The sequence below is a fragment of the Nicotiana attenuata genome, chromosome 1, assembly GCF_001879085.1.
Source record: "Nicotiana attenuata strain UT chromosome 1, NIATTr2, whole genome shotgun sequence".
NCBI classification, from domain to species: domain Eukaryota; kingdom Viridiplantae; phylum Streptophyta; class Magnoliopsida; order Solanales; family Solanaceae; genus Nicotiana; species Nicotiana attenuata.
The window spans coordinates 29,527,098-29,546,933 of NC_031989.1; positions in this window are offsets into that span (position 1 = coordinate 29,527,098).

Below are 19,836 nucleotides of genomic sequence, written 5' to 3' on the forward strand. Positions count from 1 at the left end.
ATCTTTTATAGCCCGAGTGAAAAAGCAAGGTTTGAGTCCTTCAAGTCAAAATCTATGGCTTATGGACGCTGGTCACGGCCAACCCTGCACTATTATTAAGTAGCGAGAGAGATCGAAGCAGCTTTTACCCGATTTAGGGTCGGGATCGAATTCCACAGAGAGCTAGATATTGGAGTTGGGTGTCTATCTAAAGTGGAGTTGTGTGTTTGCTCCAAATTGCACTTCTACACATTTATGGGTTTTAATTATGATTCTAATTCTATAAACTACAATGCTCAATTTAACTACTATAAGCTATGATTAAACTATTGCAAGTTGTTCAAATGATTAAAAGGCACTAGGGTAGTGACTTTCGCCTAGGTAGTCAATTGACGGATTCTTGAATCTAAAGCTAGATTGACACATTTGGGGAGTATGATATAACCATTGCTCGATTCTACTCACTCTATGCATCTCGGTAGTTCGAGTGATTTTGCCCGAATTGACTTTCTCAAGACCGATTGGGATATGCGAATTTGCACAAGCAATTGAGGATCAAGTCGGGTATTACGATCTTTCGGTTTAACCCTCTAATTGGGGCTATCAATTCTCTTGAGTACGCCCCAATTCCTTGTTGGACTAATACTAGAGATTTAGGCTCTCTTTCTCAAGAAGAGCGAAAGTCAACTAAACACAAACTAGTGTTTGCAACCACTAATTTAGCAATTAAACATGGAATTGGCCCAAATATCAAACACCCATAGTCAATCAAGCTCTAAAATACAAGTCCCATCAATTACCCACACTAGGGTTGAGCCACACCCCTAGCTGATGGGTCTAACTACTCATATTTAGAGAGAGAAACAAAGAAATAGATGAAGAAAAACTCATATTAATTAATTACTAAGATAAACTAGAAGATTCAATGTTGAAATGAAGATAAAATTGCCCAAAATAGCTAAAGAGACGGAAGTCACGAGCGCAGCTCAGTACAAAATCTATCTGCCCGACCTAAAAATGGAAAAGAAGCTATTTATACTAAGCTGACAATTCTGGACAAAATAACCCTGCGAGGCTAGTGCGAACCGCACAAAATGGTCTGCGACCGCACTAAGGCTCTGAACTTGAAAACCCATCTCTTTGAACTTAGGCACTGCGGACTGCAGAGAATGGACTGCGGCCGCGGAGGCTTCTAGTGCGGTCTGCATAAAATGGAGCGCGGAGCGCATTGGCTTGAAACTCGGAAGTTGGCAACTCTCTGATCCTTCTTACTGCGGACCGCACTAAATCGAGTGCGGCCGCATTGATCCTAGTGCGGACCGCACAATACCTAGTGCGGCCGCATTGCCCTTTTTGCATGAATGCCACCTCTTTGAACCTCACAGTGCGGACCACACAGAATGGTGTGCGGCCGCACTGGCCTTGTTTTGCCTGAGCTTTGTCTTGTCTTGATACTTGTGCAAGTTTCACTCCTTTTAAGTTGGTCTTTGACTTCTTGTCACTTTGTTGATCAAACCTGCAATCAAGCACAACTTGTGAGCATTTGGAACTATTTTGTACACATTTCTAATCAAAACTTAAGCAACAAGGAGTATAAAATGTATCAAAATCCCTAGTTATCAACTCCCCCAAACTTAAGCTTTTGCTTGTCCTCAAGCAAACAAAATAAGACCCACCCCTTAAGAGAACATCTAAAAAAATTTCAGCTGTCCTAAAGTAACCTCATCTAGCATCAATTGGGACTAACAATTGCCCTCAATACAAATGAATCATTAACAACTTTTACTCTTTGAAACTCAATGGATTAAGTGCGACACAAGAGCATCAAGAATTGACTCAACACATCAAAGAACTCTTTTCTATTACTTCGGTCATTGTGGAACCCAAACTCACACATCCTCAACTCTCCCTAAGCAAACCTTACCTTTAGAACAGTGGCACTTAGAACAAGGTCAATGTAACCTCACTCATCTCTCTCAAGAAAAAGTCACAAGTCCGGCTCTAGGTACCATATGCTTGCCCCTTATGTGAGTATCCACTAATGTAAGCTCCATTCAACTCAAGATCATATAAGGCTTATATGGAGACATTGTGAAGGCTTTTGGTTCAGGGTAGGAAATGTTTGGTCTAAGTAGGTTCCATCTTCCCTTAAGCACTTCTTTTGTTTCATTTGGCACACTTTCACTTGACTCTTTGAGTCATTTCACTTCTTTCTAAGGGGTTAGAGAGACACTGTCACTCTTTCTTATACATTTCAAACCCTTTCTCCTCTTTCAACTTTCCGCACCTTTCATTCATTGCTTTTCTTGAATGCCTTTTTTTTCCCTTTTTCATATTGAACATTCTTTTTGTCTTTTTGCTTTTCTTACTTTTTCATTGCCTTTCCTTTTCTTCATTTTCATGCCTTTTTACCACTTTGTTGCAATACTCGTCTCTCCCCCCAACTTATACTTTTGCCATGTGCTAAAGCAAAGATCGGGTGCCAAGAGAGGGTATCTTTTGGAACGGGTAAGGGCTTGTATCATGGTTTTTGAAAGAAAAAGGTCTAAGGCTCAAAAGGGTTGACTAGGGATTTTTATCTTTGGTAGGCTATGGATGTTTTCAAGCTATCATTTGGACCAAGGAGAGCCTATAGTCATGTCTCAAGTCAAAATTCACTTAGGATTTAGCCTCAACAAACATTCAGGGCAAGTTCTAGACCAATGGCTCGGGACTTGGACTTGCAATGCAATTTCTCACCACACACGCTATGGGATCACTAAATACATAGAGTCAGGGACCCACAACGACCTTAGATAAGATTTGAGCACACAATGGTCCTGAACAACCACTTGACGATTGTCGGTCAACACAAGAGTCTCAAGGTCACTACTTTCACCATCCTAAACATAACAATTTGTTTTTGACCATAAGATCAAAGGCAAATGTGCTAGGCCCAAGTGAAGCTTTGCTTGAGGCACCCTTAACCACTAACTACTAAAACTAAAAGAAAAAACGGACTCAAACCCTTAAGAAGGTTGTCACGCCATCCATCATTGGGAAGAGCCACCCAGTTTACACAAATTCCACCTTTGGAAAGAACCGTGGCATTAAGAAAACCAAAGGCTTATTGCAAACTTTCAAAGTAAGAAGTTACGAACATAATGAAGAAGCTCAGAACAAAAAATTTGCGGAAAGTAAAATGAATATATACAAGAGAGGATTTGTCGAATATACAATAGATGGGATCAATATATACAATGTAACATAACTTTATATACAGACCCAAAGTAAACTAAAAGTGCGAGAAATGTAGCGAAATGTTAAAAATATATACAAACCAAAGATGAAAAATAAAGAAAGCATAAAAAGTATCAAATATATACAATCATCCGAATGAATCCAAATTGTAGGGCCTACCCCCTTAAATGAAAGCTGGCATTGTCCCCAATGCCAACTAAACAAAATAAGCACCAAAAAGATAATGGAAAAGGATATAGAGACTCCCTATGGCCTGTTTGTCTGCATGGGCTCCTGAGTGGTCCCTCGGTCATCACTGTGCTCGGGAACCTCAGACTGGTTCCCTGTGGCCTGCTGCTCTGTTGCTGGGACCTGGGCCTGGACTGGGACAGGCTCCTGAGGTGCATCCTGTGGCTGACTGGAGGTGGCCTCCGGTGGGTCTGCCAAATGGATGACTGCATCGTCCGCTCGGGGAATCATCCTCCTCCTCTTGGGAGGCCTCTGTGACTGCTCTAGCTGGGAATGAGCTGCTGGTACTGGGTCCTGGAGCAGTAAATCTAAAGGCAGCTGATCTGCCTTCAGTTTGTCAACATCAGCTCTCAACTCCTTCACGGACTCTTTGGAGGCCTGTGTCTTCCTCAGCTTCTTGTGCTCCCTAGCAAGCTCCTTGAGAGCCTTGCTATGTGAATTAACTGCCTCTGTGAGCACCTTCTGAGTGTCGAGGATTTTTTGTTGGTTGGCCAAAATCTCCTTAAGAGCATCCTCTATGGACTGGGGGACCTGTGGAGGTGGAGGTGCCGGCTGAGCCTCTACTGTGGTAGTCAAGATGGACAACTTGGATGACGCTGTCTGCATCCAGTTGTTGATACTAAGAAGAGCCTGGCTCGGTCGGTGGGCAATCACCGGGCAAGCTCGGGAGGAGGGAATCTCCGGATCTACTGAGGTGGATGGGCCAGGAGGGATATCAGCGGAGGTGGATGCAGGCTCAGCAGGAGCCACTACCACAACTGGCTCTTCAGACTGGCCAGTTGAAGCAGTAGCTGTTCCCTTAAAGGTCTTGCTCTTGGGGTTGTCATCCCCCTACATGCTGTACCAAGAGAATGGGGCCTTCGCTTTGACCTTATGTAGAACGACCTCTTTTCACTTTGAGGTCCCGGAAGTACATAGTCAGAAAGCTGGGGAAAGGGTAGTTTCTATCATGCTCACTACCCACAATAGAGATTATCCGAGACATTACATTCCCCACATTGATCGGGTACCCCGCCATGATCGAGGCCACCAACACTGCCCGGTGAAGAGGGAGGGTGTTGTCATGAGTAGTCGGGTCCAGTCNTTACAACTACGTCTCAGTATCTGACGCCGCAGTCAACCAATCGGGGGGTACCTGGATTTCCAGATACTGTACCAACCAGGGACGGACCTCCTCGCCCATTTCCATCTTTGCCATGTACAATGTCTCATCCTCCTCATCAAAGCCAAGGTATTCATTTATAGTCTTCCCGTCAAACAACACCTTCAGGTTTCGCACCTTGGTCACTTTGGTGCCCTTTTTGATGTGGGTAACGTTGGTGTAGAATTCCTTGACCAAGTGCTCATTGGCATCTACACAATCACTCAAAAAGTACTCCCAGCCAATTCTCTCCCTAAACTGCCTCCTCACATTGGGGTTGTGAGGTAGCAAGTCTCTATCCACAAAACTCCTTTCCGGGATCAACCTCCTCACCGGCCACCATTCCCGGAATTTATGATATGCTACCTCACTCACAAACCGGTCTTGCCATGCCTCCGGCTTCCTAGTTCTATCAACCCCGCCAACCTAAGGTTCACCCCCTTCTCCTACATCTCTCGCTCCTCCTACTTCCTCTTCAGCTCCTACTGCACCCTCTCCAGATAATGAAGCTGTGGGAGAGGTGGAGTATTCCCCCACTACCTTTAGCTGAGCCTTCAGACAACCTAGAAGAAACATTCACTGACGCTCGGGCAGTGGGGGATGCTGGAGGTGTGTCTCTTAGCCGGAACCTCTCCAGCCAGTCTTCGATGTACTCTGGCACGTAGTCTGAAGAAATCTCCCGGGAGGGCTCATACTCACTCCCCGAAGACTGGGAAGCAGCTCTATTAGCAGCTTTTATCAACTTTCTTGTCTTCTTAATATTTTGTCGGGCTTGCGGAGTCAGTTTTATCATTTTTTGCTTCCCTCCCCGGGAGGATTCTCCTCTGCCCGGTTGTTTACCTCGTTGTTTCACCATTGTCTGCAAACACAATCCAAATAAATTTGTTAGTATCAGTTGCAGCAGTTAAGAAGCAGAATTGCAGAAAAAAATGCAAAAGGTTGCAGAAGTCACACAGTGCGGACCGCACAAAATGGTGTGCGGCCGCACGGGGGTCAATGCGGACCGCATAAAATCGATCGCGGCCGCACAGAGGTCAATGCGGACCTCTGAACATTGCTCTGCGGATCGCACAAAATATAGTGCGGCCGCATTGGGACCAATGCGGACCGCACAAAATGTAGTGCGGCCGTAGTACCCAAACTTCAGAAAACCAACATTCAGCAATGCGGTCCGCACAGAATGTTACTGCGGACCGCACAAGGGCACCGCGGACTGCACGATTCGACCGCGGTCCGCACTAAGCCCAGATGTGGCATTAAGTTAGGGTTTATGAATTTTGATTTTCAGTCCAATTTTACACCTAATAACGGTCCCTAAGTGTTTGCCCGTTGTTTTTACCTATCTAATTCTACTTTAACAAGTGATTAATTACCCTAAGCTATCAATTGAAGAAAATACGGGAAGAAGAGAAGAAAATCTAAAATCTAATGAAATTAATAAAATTAACAGTTAAATTGGATGAAGTTACCATATGTGAGATGGTATGATGATTAATAAGTCTTGGCAATTAGTTGTGAGTAAAGAGAGGATGAACAGTATTTTTGAGGTCTGAGAGTTAAAAGATCGAAAAGTTTAAACTGAGGGCCTCGGGTACTATTTATAGAAAAAGTCCTTGGGCGCATGTTACCTACCAGTGCGGACCGCACAAAATGGACTGCGGTCCGCACTACACAACATTTTTCAAAGTTTGAGAAGGCAACCACTGCGGTCCGTACAAAATGGAATGCGGCCGCAGTGGTCCACCGCAGACCGCACAAAATGGACTGCGGCCGCGGTAGCAAACTTCAGAGAGTGTTATTTTCACCCTTCTTCAGTGCGGTCCGCACTAAATGTAGTGCGGCTGCATTGGAAACTTCAGAGACCTGATCACTTTTTTCACTATGTCCTGCACTGCATCAACACAATCCTGTAGCATCTCACAACCAGTTAGTCCAAAAATAAATCCTATACTACAATGAAAATCAAATAAAAACAAGAAGAAAAACACATGGGTTGCCTCCCAAGAAGCGCCTGATTTAACGTCGTGGCACGACGCATGTTACCATCCAATCATTTGAAATGAACAAGTGCCACCACATGGCTATCATCAAACTTTCCCAAGTAGTGCTTGACCCTGTGACCATTAACCCGGAAAATCTCCCCATTTTTGTTCTTCAAATCGAGGGCACCAAACGGGGTCACAAACACTACCTCAAAAGGTCCGCTCCATTTTGACTTTAGCTTTCCCGGAAACAACCGTAACCGAGAGTTGAATAAGAGCACCAAATCTCCCACCTTGAATTCCTTTCCCCGAGTATATTTGTCATGAAGGTATTTCATTTTATCCTTATACAGGGACGAACTAGAGTAGGCATGGAAACGGAATTCATCAAGTTCATTGAGTTGCTCAACCCGGAGATTTGCAGCCACATCCCAATCAAGGTTCAACTTTCTCAAGGCCCACATGGCCTTATGCTCTAACTCAACCGGTAAATGGCAAGCTTTCCTGAACACCAACCGATACGGAGACATACCAATCGGAGTTTTGTAAGCAGTCCTATACGCCCATAGAGCATCATCCAGCTTCTTAGACCAATCGGTCCTATTTGCATTGACCATTTTAGACAGAATATTCTTGATTTCCCTGTTTGAGACTTCAACTTGGCCACTCGCCTGAGGATGATAAGGAGTAAACACTTTGTGGTTGACACCATACTTGGCAAGTAAGGTGTCAAAAGCTCTATTGCAAAAATGCGATCCTCCGTCACTTATAATTGCACGAGGAGTTCCAAACCTTGTGAAAATGTTCTTCTTTAGAAATGCAACCACACTCCTAGCATTGTTGGGCAAAGCCACAACCTCGACCCATTTTGAGACATAATCAACCGCTACATGAATGTAGGTGTTTTCGTACGAGCTTATAAATGGGCCCATGAAATCAATGCCCCATACATCAAAGATATCCACTTCGAGGATGGTGTTTAGAGGCATCTCATCTTTCTTAGAAATACTGCCCGCTCTCTGACATTGGTCACACCTTTTCACGAGATCACTTGCATCTTTGAACAAGGTTGGCCAATAAAAACCACAACTCAGAACTTTTGAAGTTGTCCTCGCCCCTCCATGATGGCCACCATAGGGGGAGGAATGACAAGCCTCTAGGATGCTAAATTGCTCCTCCTCAGGTACACACCTCCGGATCACTCCGTCGGTGCAAATCTTGAACAAGTATGGCTCGTCCCAATAGAAGTCCAGACTATCCCGTTTGAGCTTCTTCCTTTGGTTAGAAGAGAGCTCACACGGGATGATGCCAGTCACAAGGAAATTAGCAATATCCGCAAACCATGGCATATCACTCATCGACACAGAAAGTAGTTGCTCATCGGGAAATGCATCATTGATCTCTAGGCCATCACACGGCCTTCCTTCCTCCTCCAAGCGGGACAAGTGATCCGCCACTTGGTTTTCACTACCTTTCCGGTCCACAATTTCCAAATCAAACTCTTGGAGTAATAAGACCCATCGCATCAGTCTAGCTTTGGAGTCTTTCTTTGTCATCAAGTATCTAAGAGCTGCATGATCGGTGTGCACTATGACTTTGGCTCCCATAAGATATGGCCGAAATTTTTCCATTGCGAACACAATAGCCAACAATTCTTTCTCAGTCACCGTGTAGTTCCTTTGAGCCTCATTCATTGTCTTGCTCGCATAGTACACTGGATGAAACATTTTGTTCACTCTTTGACCCAAAACTGCCCCAACCGCAACATCACTCGCGTCGCACATGAGCTCGAAAGGCAAGCTCCAATTGGGTGCGGTAATGATCGGGGTGGTGGTCAACTTATGCTTGAGAAGTTCAAAGGCTTGCATACATCCCTCATCAAACACAAACTTTGTATCCTTTTCTAGCAGCTTGCACAGAGGATTCACTACCTTCGAAAAGTCCTTGATAAATCGCCGGTAGAACCCCGCATGCCCAAGAAAACTTCTAACCCCCTTGACAGAAGTGGGGGGAGGAAGTCTTGAAATCACCTCAATTTTGGCTTTGTCAACCTCAATACCATTCTTTGAAATTTTATGACCCAACACTATGCCCTCCTCAACCATGAAGTGGCATTTTTCCCAATTTAGCACAAGATTGGTGTCTTCACACCGGGCCAACACTCTATCCAAATTGTTCAAACACTCATCAAATGAATCACCCACAACACTGAAGTCGTCCATGAACACCTCCAAAATATCTTCCACCATATCGGTGAAAATGGCCATCATACACCGTTGGAATGTTGCCGGTGCATTGCACAACCCAAAGGGCATCCGAGAGAAAGCAAAGGTGCCATATGGACAAGTAAAGGTTGTCTTCTCCTGATCCTCTGGAGCTATCAAAATTTGATTGTACCCTGAATAACCATCCAAGAAACAATAGAAGGCACGCCCAGCAAGACGATCAAGCATTTGGTCAAGGAAAGGCAATGGGAAGTGATCCTTGCGGGTCACCTTGTTCAGCTTGCAGTAGTCCATGCACACCCTCCATCTGGTCACTGTCCGGGTGGAATAATCTCATTATTAGCATTGGTCACCACGGTCATACCACCCTTCTTCGGCACACACTGCACCGGTGAAGTCTATGAGCTGTCAGAGATAGGATACACCACGTCGGCATGTAACCACTTGATCACCTCCTTTTTCACAACTTCTTGCATTGCCTCGTTCAGCCTCCTTTGATGTTCCAAGGAGGGTTTTGCATCATCTTCTAGAATAATCTTCTGCATACAGAATGAGGGGCTTATTCCCCGAATATCAGCCAAAGTCCATCCAATTGCCTTTTTCCGCTTTTTGAGCACCGCCAATGTGGCACCTACCTGCATGTTAGTAAGACAAGAGGAAAGAATAACTGGTAAAGTTGAATTAGGGCCTAAAAATTCATACCTGGGGTGTGGAGGCAATGACTTCAACTCCAACACCGGAGGTTCCTCAATTGAAGGCTTTGTTGGAGGGGTCTTTCTATTTTCAAGATCCAAAGAGAGTTTCCTAGGCTCATAAGAATAAGAGCCCATTCCATGTAAATCATTCACGCACTCCACTCGGCCCTCATCATCATTGACATCAAGATTCAACAATACGGCCTCCAAAGGGTCCTCTGCATTGATCATTGCATTGGTATCATCAATTATCACACCCGCGACAAGATCCACAAATGAACACACTTCTGTACAATTGGGCTGCTTCATAGACTTGCACAAATGAAAAATGACCTTTTCATCACCCACCCTAAAGGTGAGTTCGCCTGCTTCCACATCCACTAGAGCCTTCCCCGTAGCAAGGAAAGGTCTCCCTAGCATGATCAGGACCTCATAATCTACCTCACAATCCAGGATCACGAAATCAGCTGGCAAGATAAATTTGTCCACCCGGACGAGCACATCATCAACAATACCCAATGGTCGCTTCATTGATCTGTCTGCCATTTGCAATCACATGGAAGTTGGCCTCGGTGGCCCAATACCCAAAGTCTTGAAAACTGAGTAGGGCATTAAGTTGATGCTTGCCCCAAGATCACATAAAGCTTTAGCAAAGTCTGCACTCCCTATAGTGCAAGGGATAGTAAAAGCACCGGGATCCTCTAATTTCGGAGCCATTGAATGTACTATAGCACTAACTTGGTGGGTCATCTTGATAGTTTCACAGTCCATGGATCTTTTCTTTGTCACCAAATCATTCATGAATTTAGCATAGCCAGGCATCTATCCTAAAGCCTCCATCAAAGGAACATTAATGGATAATCTCTTCATCATGTCAATGAACTTTTTGAATTGATTCTCATTTTTCTGCTTGGCTAGCCTTTGAGGATAAGGTGGAGGTGGCCTAGGCAAGGGTGCCTTGGCTTTTTGCACAACCGGGTCCGGCATATCTATTACGTGCTCCCTAGACGGGTTCACGTAATTTTGTGTTTCCACCTCGGCATCTTGAATATCAATCCTTACTTCTTGATTCACATTCTCATCAACCACATTATCAACCACCAAAGGAAGTTCATCTTCTTGCAACTCAACTTCGTCACCCAAAACTTGCTTTTGTTTGGAGGCATTCACATCACTGCCTCTTCCACTCCGTGTAGTTACTGCCATAACATGATTGTTCCCACCCTTCGGGTTCACTACCGTATCACTCGGTAGAGCCACCTTAGGGCGAGTATTCAAAGACTGTGAGATTTGGCCTAGCTGGACCTCCAAATTCCTAATTAAAGTATTGTGAGAAGCCAATTGCGCATCGGAGTCAGCATTCTTTTTCATCATCTGTTCAAACATCATTTCAATTCTACCCATTTCGTTGTTGGACGAACTAGGACCTTGGTATGGAAAAGGTGGTGGATTGCTCGGTTGTTGGTACATTGGGGGCCTTTGAAAGCCTTGCCCCTGATTTCCTTGGTTATTGTTCCATCCACCCTGGTTGTTGTTGTTTCCACCCCAATTGTTGTTGTTGCCCCAGTTTCCCTGATTGTTCCAATTGTTATTTTGATTTCCCCAATTGTTGTTCCCTTGTTGTTGATTGTTCCAGTTATTGTTGCCTTGTTGTTGGTTACCCCAATTGCCTTGGGACCTCCACTACTGTTGTTGGTTGGAAGAGGTGCCTCTTTAGCCTTGGTAATTATTCACATATTGTACCTCTTCGTTCTGCCCATCATAACAATCATCTTGGAATCCACCACAATCATTGTCAAATTGATCCTAATTCCCTTGGTTCTGTTGACCTCTCTGTCTTCTATTGTTCACAAGCATGTTAACACCCTCCATGGCATTTACTTGGCGAGGATTCTGAACTTGTTGCAACTGTGCCTTTGCTAATTGGTTCATTGTTGTTGTAAGTTCTGCTATAGCCTGTCCATCATCATGTAGTTCTTTGTGTAAATGAGTGACCGATGGGTCACCCTATGGCACATTGGCTCTACTTTGCCAAGCGGAGGATGTGTCAGCCATTTCATCAAGAATAGCACAAGCTTCATCATAAGGCAGCTTCATGAAATTTCCCCCAGCCAATTGATTCACTATGCACTGATTCGTTGTATTGATGCCCCGATAGAAGGTTTGTTGTATCATTGCCTCTGTCATATTATTGTTGGGCATTCCTTCACCATATTTCCATATCGCTCCCAAATCTCGTGCAATGGTTCAGTAGGCTCCTGCTTGAAGGCTAAGATCTCATCCCGTAGTGCTGCCATGTGCCCTGGTGAGAAAAATTTGGCAATAAACTTATCCGCCAACTCATCCCAAGTTGTGATGGAATGGTTGGGGAGTCGCTCAAGTCAATCCAATGCTTTCCCCCTAAGTGAGAATGGGAAAAGCCTCAATCAAAGTGCATCCTCGGACACATTGGTTTGCTTGCTCCCCCAACAGGTATCCACGAACCCCTTGAGATGTTTGTAAGCATTTTGAGTGGCAGCCTGTGAAGTACCCACGCTGCTCCAGCAATGTCAGCATCACGTTGGTTATTTGAAAATTGCTTGCCCGGATCCGGGGCGGAACAATTGCACTTGCATAGCCTTGGTTGGGAAGAACTCTAGGAACCACTCTTGGAGGTGGCGGAGGAGGGTCTGGGACGTTCTCATTTGCATTGGCCTGGCGGCCTCTACGTTATCCTTGAGGTACAAGAGGCACCTCTTCATCTCCATTGTAATCTACCTCCTCCCCCGCATTCACGTTTCCCAGAGGGTCATTAGCATTTAATGCCATTTTGTACCTGAAATATTGACACAAACAAATTAGTAACAAAGAAGGAAAGAAGAACAAAACACAAGTCTATCTAGATAGATAGCCAAAACCGTTAGCTCCCCGGCAACGGCGCCAAAGAGGTGATCGCGGCCTACTCCGCACTACTAATTAAGTAGCGAGAGAGGGTCGCAGCAGCTTTTACCCGATTTAGGGTCGGGATCGATATCCACAGAGAGCTAGAATTTGGAATCGAGTATCTATCTAGTGTAGAGTTGCATATGTGCTCCAAATTGCACTCCTAAACATTTTTGAAGTTTTTGTTTACTTATACTATTATCAAACTACAAATGGTAATTGCAACTAAATTATGCTAAGAGTTATAATGCTACGAGTTATTCAAATAGGTTATTGCAACTAAATTATGCTAAGAGTTATAATGCTATGAGTTGTTCAAATACGTGAAAAAGGCACTAGGGTAGTGACTTTCGCCTAGGTGGTCAATTGACGGGTACTTGAATCTAAGGCACGATTGACATATTTGGGGAGTATGATATAACCATTGCACGACTTTACCCACTCTACACCTCTCGGTGGTTCGAGTGATTATGCCTGAATTGACTTTCTCAAGAACAATTGGGTATGCAAATTTGCACGAGCAACTAGGGTTTAAGTCGGGTATTACTCTCGAGGTTTAACCCTTTAATTGGGGCTATCAATCTCTTGAGTACGCCCCAATTCCTTGTTGGACCAATTTCGGAGACTTAGGCTCTCTTTCTCAAGAAGAGCTCAAGGCAACTAAACACAAACTAGTGTTTGCAACCACTAATTCAGCAATTAACCATGAAATTTGCCCAAATATCAAACACCCATAGTCAATCTAGCCCTAAAATTCAAGACCCATCAATTACCCACACTAGGGTTGAGCCACAACCCTAGCTTATGGGTCTAGCTACTCATATTTAAAGAAGAAAAGCAAGAAATAGATGAAAAACAATTCATATTAATTAATTACTAAGATAAACTAGAAGATTTAATGTTGGAATGAAGATAAAATTGCCCAAAATAGCTAAGAAAACTGAAGTCACGAGTGCAGCTATGTTCTGATACTATCTGCTTGACCTAAAAATGGAAAAGAAGCTATTTATACTAAGCTGACAATTCTGGACAAAAATGCCCCTGCGGGGTTAGTGCGGAATGGATCGCGGTCCGCACTAGGGCTTTGGACTTGAAAAACTGCTCTCTGAACCTTGGCATCGCGGACCGCAGAGAATGGATTGCGGCCGCGGAGGCTTCTAGTGCGGTCCGCATATAAAGGACCGCGGACCGCATTGGCTTGACATCCTGAAATTGCAGCTCTCTGATTCTCCTCACTGCGGACCGCAGAGAATGGACTGCGGCCGCATTGATCTCAGTGCGGACCGCACAAAATTGTAGTGCGGCCGCACTGCCTCTTGGCCTGAAAATCCACCTCTCTGAATCTCCCAGTGTGGACCGCACAGAATGTAGTGCGGCCGCACTGGCCTTATTTAGCCTGAGCTTTGTCTTGTCTTTGGCGCTTGTGCAAGTTTCACTCCTTTTGAGCTGATTTTTGACATCTTGTCACTTTGTTGATCAAACCTGCAATTAAGCACAACTTGTGAGCCTTTTGGGACTATTTTGTACGAATTTCTAATCAAAGCATAAGCAAGAAGGAGTATAAAATGCGTCAAAATCCCTAGTTATCAATACACAACTCAAACAATGGAGGAAACAGTTACAACAAGAAAATCCTACAGTTTAGGCTAAGTACAAGTCAAGGAAAAGTAGGAAAACCACTAAGCATGTTGCACAGAGTTCAGATAAGTATTTAAGGCACGTAGACATGCTATTCTAGGCTAGACAGGATAATTACACATGCTGGTATAACTCAAATAAGAAGAAAACAGGTTATTACTCAGTAAAAACGGATTTTACAACAAATAGCCCGCGTACGCACTTTTCACCTGCGTACACGGCGCTCATATATCACAACAGTACCAAAATCCTAAGGAGATTTCCCCCACACAAGGTTAGGCAAGCCACTTATCTCGAACCAAGCTCAATCAATCGGTAACAATGCCTTTTCCTCGAATATCCACCTCCGAATGGCCCAAATCTAGCCAAAAGCAATTACATATCATAAATACAACTATAATAGACTAATCTAATTAATGAAATCGAGACTTTAATAAGAAATTCGAAAATCGCCCTAAAAAGTCGACCCAGGCCCACGTCTCAGAATTGGGTAAAAGTCACAAAATATGAACACCCATTCACTCACGAGTTCACTCCTACCAAAATTATCCAAATCCGATGTCAAAATCCCTATCAAAACCAAATCATAGTTGAAGAACTTCTTCCCATTTTCCCCAAAATGTCAACCCAAATCCGAATTAAAAGATGGAATTAATGATAGATTAGTGGGATATAACCAAAATCAAGTGTAGAATCATTACCCAATCGATGTCTCTGAAAATCCCTCAAAATCTCGTCCAAATTTGAGCTCTCAAACTCAAGGTTTTATAAAAATGGCCAAAGCCTCGATTTTGAAATGTTATATTCTGCCCAAGTGCTCCCTTCTTCGCGAACGCAGAAAACCCCTCGTGTTCGCAAAGAGCAACTTACTTTTCCCCATAATTCTTTCATCGTGAATGCGATCCTCTTGTTGTGAACAAGGAAGTCTCACAACTCAACCTTACACGAACATGGGACCAACATCGCGGATGCGTAGGCAAAGGGGCCTGGGGACCCAGCTGGCCAGTTCCTCTACGCGAACGCGGGACCTCCATCGCGAACGCGTAGGCCAACTAACCCAGTGCTTCGCGAACGCGGGACCTCCTTTGATAATGCGAAGCACAAAATCTCACCTGCCACCAGTTCCTCTTTGCGAACGCAACTCTCCCCTCACGAACGTGAAGAAGGAAACCAGAACTGAAGAACACCAGAAATCTGAAATTTTTCTAAGTCCAAAAATGATCTGTTAACCACCCGAAATCAACCCGAGGCCCCCTGGACCTCAACCAAACATACCTACTAGTTCTAAAACACCATACGAACTTAGCCAAGCCCTCAAAACACCTCAAACAACAACAAAAGCACGAATCACCCTCCAATCCAAACTTAATAAACTTGAAACTTCAAACTTCCACCATCGATGCCGAAACCTATCAAACCACGTCCAATTTACCTCAAATTTTGCACACAAGTCATAAATGACACCACGAACCTACTCCAACTTCCGAAAATCCAATCCGACCCCGATATCAAAAAGTTCACTACCGGTCAAAATCTCCAAAAAATCGACTTTCGCCATTTCAAGCCTAAATCAGCTACAGACCTCCAAACACAATTCGGACACGCCCCTAAGTCCAAAATCACCCAACGGAGCTAATAGAACAAACAAAACTCCATTTTGGAGTCGTCTTCACATAGTTCTGACTACGGTCTTAAGCTTCCGTTTTAGGGACTAAGTGTCCCAAAACGCTCCGAAATCAAAAACAAAACCTCCTGGCAAGTCACATAAGCAGGGAAAGATACGGGGATAGCAGTAGATAGGGGATCGGGGCTATTACTCTCAAAACGACCGGCTGGGTCGTTACAATTCTAATGTAAAATTAACTTACTTTAGATAATAAATTTCAAATATTATATGAACTACACGTGCAATACACATACCTTATACTATTTGACTCAGTAAGATGAGTGAAGATGAGCAAGGAGTAAGCTCTTTCATTTTCAATTTACAAGTTGGTGGTTCAATTTTCTCTAGAATAAATGGGATCATATTTGTCATTTGGAAGAGGAAAAATAATTATTTAATATAATTTTCTTACGTTTATTAGGTTGTTGTGATGTCAATTAGGGGTGGACGTTCGGTCGGTTCAGTTCGATTTGAAGAAATTCGGTTCGGTTATTTGGTTTTCGGTTTTGTAAAAGTAGTAACCAAAATTTGTTAAAATCAAAGGAAGTGAAAGAAATCAAACCAAATCTAGCAAGAGACGACATAGAGAAAGATATTTCCCATTCTCTTTTGTAAGAATAAAATTGGTCCACTAATTACAATCATCTAACTATTTATAGCATGTGCATGTACATGTTACTACAACAGAATGAATAATTGGGCCTTATAGTATGGGCATGTACATAATAAAGAAAATAGAATTAAGTTAGGCCTTCATCTACTCTATCATCCCCCCCCCCCCCTCAATCTGTGGGGTGAAAGAACCCCCAACTTGGATAGTAAATTGTTGTGATGAACACCAGATAAGGATTTTGTGAAGATATCTGCTAGTTGAGAAGCAGTGGGGATGTAATGAAGAGTAATCAGACCATCTCCAAGCTTCTCCCTGACAAAATGGCAATCAAGCTCTATATGCTTGGTCCTTTCATGCTGCACAGGGTTCTTGGCAATGCTTAGGGCAGCTTGGTTATCACAGTAAATAGGGACAGGATGTGACACATGAACACCAAGATTACCCAAGAGTCGAACAAGCCAAGTTAATTCAGCAACAGTCTTCCTCAAAGCCTTGTACTCAGGTTCTGTAGAAGACGGGGACAAGGTAGGCTGCTTTTTTGATTTCCAACAAATAGGACTATCACCCAATGTAACGAAGAATCCAGTAATAGATTTCTGGAAGAATAGCAGGTGGCCCAATCTGAATTAGGATAAGCTTTGAGAGAGAAGTTCATAGAACTGTTGAACAAGATGCCCTTGGCAGGATCATTAAGCAGGTATCTAAGGACATGCAAAGCAGCTTGCATGTGAGGATACCTGGGGGCATTCAAAAACTGACTAAGATGTTGCACTGAAAAGGACAAGTCAGGTTTGGTGTGCTGGAGAAAGTTGAGTTTCCCAACCAGTCGTCTGAAGAGAGAAGGGTTAGGAAGCAGCTCCCCAGAAGTAGGAGTGAGCTTACTATTCAGATCTAAAGGAGCCACAATAGGAGTGCAGTCAGAATAATGAATTCATCCAAAAGGTCTTTGGCAAACTTATTTTGATCTACAAGATAGCCTTCAACAACACTAGAAACTTCAAGCCCCAAAAATAGTGAACATTACCAAGATCTTTGATCTTGAATTGAGCATCCAGAAAAGATTTTAAAGACCTCATCTCCATAATGTCATCACCAGCTAACAATATATCATCCACATATACTGCAAGGACAACAGTAGAAGTGGCAGAAATTTTTGTGAAAAGGGAGTAATCATTAAGACTAGACTGGTATCCTTTGGATATAAGATCACTGGAGAGCTTGGCAAACCATTGTCTTGATGCTTGTTTGAGACCATCAAGAGACTTTCTAAGTCTACAAATAAGAGGAGAATCATCAGGAGAATAACCAGAGATAGACAACCCAAGGGTAACCTTCATATACACTTCTTCATAAAGGTCCCCATGCAGAAATGCATTGTTGACATCAAGTTGGTAAACAGTCCAGGACTTCTTGGCTGCAACAGCAAGGAGACATTTGACAGTTGTGAACTTGACAACTGGGAAAATATCTCACTGTAATCAATCCCAGCCTGTTGAGTATCACCCCTAACAACAAGTCTTGCTTTGTATCTCTCAATGGTCCCATCTGACCTCTGTTTGATCTTATATACCCATTTACAGGGAATGGCATTCTTGCCAAGAGGAAGGGGGACAATATTCCGAGTCTGATTAGCCTCAAGAGCCTGAAACTCTTTTAGCATAGCTTCTTGCCAAGCAGGATTGGAGATAGCTTGCTGATAATGTTGGGGTTCATGTGTGACAGGAAGAGCTGAAGACTGAGGAACAGAGTTACAAACATAGTCCTGAAGATGAACTGGAGGGTTATGTGGTCTAGAGGACCTTCTAAGTGGAGGAGGAGAAGGTGTAATAGAAGAACTAGAGGGCAATGATGTTGGTACAGAAGAAGAATGGGGAGAAGAAGGGGGATTTGAGAGATCAAAATAAGGAAAAGTTGTATCAGAAGAAGAAGGAAAGAAAGTAGAAGGAGAAGAGGTAGAAGGAAAAATGTGTTCAACAAAAGATACATCTCTAGAGTATATAATAGATCTGTGTAAGTGAAGGAGTTTGTACCCTTTCTTTCAAAGGGATACCCCAAGAAAATGCAAGGTATAACTCTGGATTGGAGTTTGTCTCTATGAGGCATAGGGACAGAAGCATAGGCTAAATATCCAAAAGATCTTAAATGATCATAAGAGGGTGGTTGACCATTCAAGACCTCATAAGGGGTTTTGTTTGAAATAACAGTGGAAGGGAATCTATTAACTAAGTATGTAGCTGTGAGTATACATTCACCCCAATACTTAGTAGGTAATTTGGACTGAAACAAGAGGGCTCTAGCAGTTTCTAAGAGATGCTTGTGTTTTCTCTCCACAACCCCATTTTGTTGTGGAGTATGAGAGCAAGTTGTCTGACGAGAGATACCCGAAAAACTAAGAAAATCAGTTTAGGAGGAACAAGATCCTAGTTCAGAAGCATTGTCTGTTCTAATGGTCTGGACACTACTATTGTTATGGGTGGAAACCATGGATGTAAATGCTCTTTGATGGAAAAAGAATTTCCTTTGCAAGAGAGAAGATGTGTCCAGGTGACCCTACTATAGTCATCTACAATGGTCAAAAAATATTTGTAACCATTGTAGGTGGCAGTATGGTAGGGCCCCAAAGATCAACATGAACAAGTTCAAAGGGACTTGAAGGATGTGTAATATTAGCAGGGAATGGATTCCTTTGTTGTCTTGCCATGGGGCAGATTGAACAAACAAAGGATTGTTTAGATGAAAATTTACAAGATAGATGTGGGATAGAGATTATTTTAACAAAAGGAATGTGTCCCATTCTTTGATGCCACAAAACATCATTTTTATTAATGGAAGTAGAATTATAAGAAGTAGGAAGCACTTAACTATCAATAACAGGGGGATAGGGAACAGAACTAATGACAGAATGAAAAGAACAATCACTAGATTTTACATCAGAACAAGAAATAGAAACAAAGTCAGATTTGCTGGAACCCATATGCAGAATGTATAGGCCATGCTCAACTCTACCAATTTCCAGTGGCCTCTTCAGATAAGGGCCCTGTAGGAACAAGGAAATAGTAGTGAGAATAGCATAGAAACTGAGTTCAGTGAGAAGTTAATGTATAGAGATTAAATTGAATTAAAAAGAAGGTACCAAAAGTACATTATTCAGGGTGATAGTAAAAGACAGTGATAGGCAGCCTAGAGAGGTAACTTTAACTTTGTATCCATTTGGCAATGTAACAAGAGAAGGTGTGACTAAAGGTTGTATATTATGAAGTAGGTGCTTGTGAGGGGTCATGTGATTAGTGGCCCCAGAATCCAAAATCCAAGATATTGAATATGTTTTAGAAGCACTAGATGCAAACGAACCATCAAAGTTAAAAACAGTACTGTTTACCAAACCTGCAAAATTGGCATAAGTAGTAGATGATGATGATGATGTTAGAGCAGAGGATGAGAGTTGTGCCTGCTGAAAAAGTGACAGAATATGAGCATATTGCTCCTTCGAGAAACCATGTGGATTAT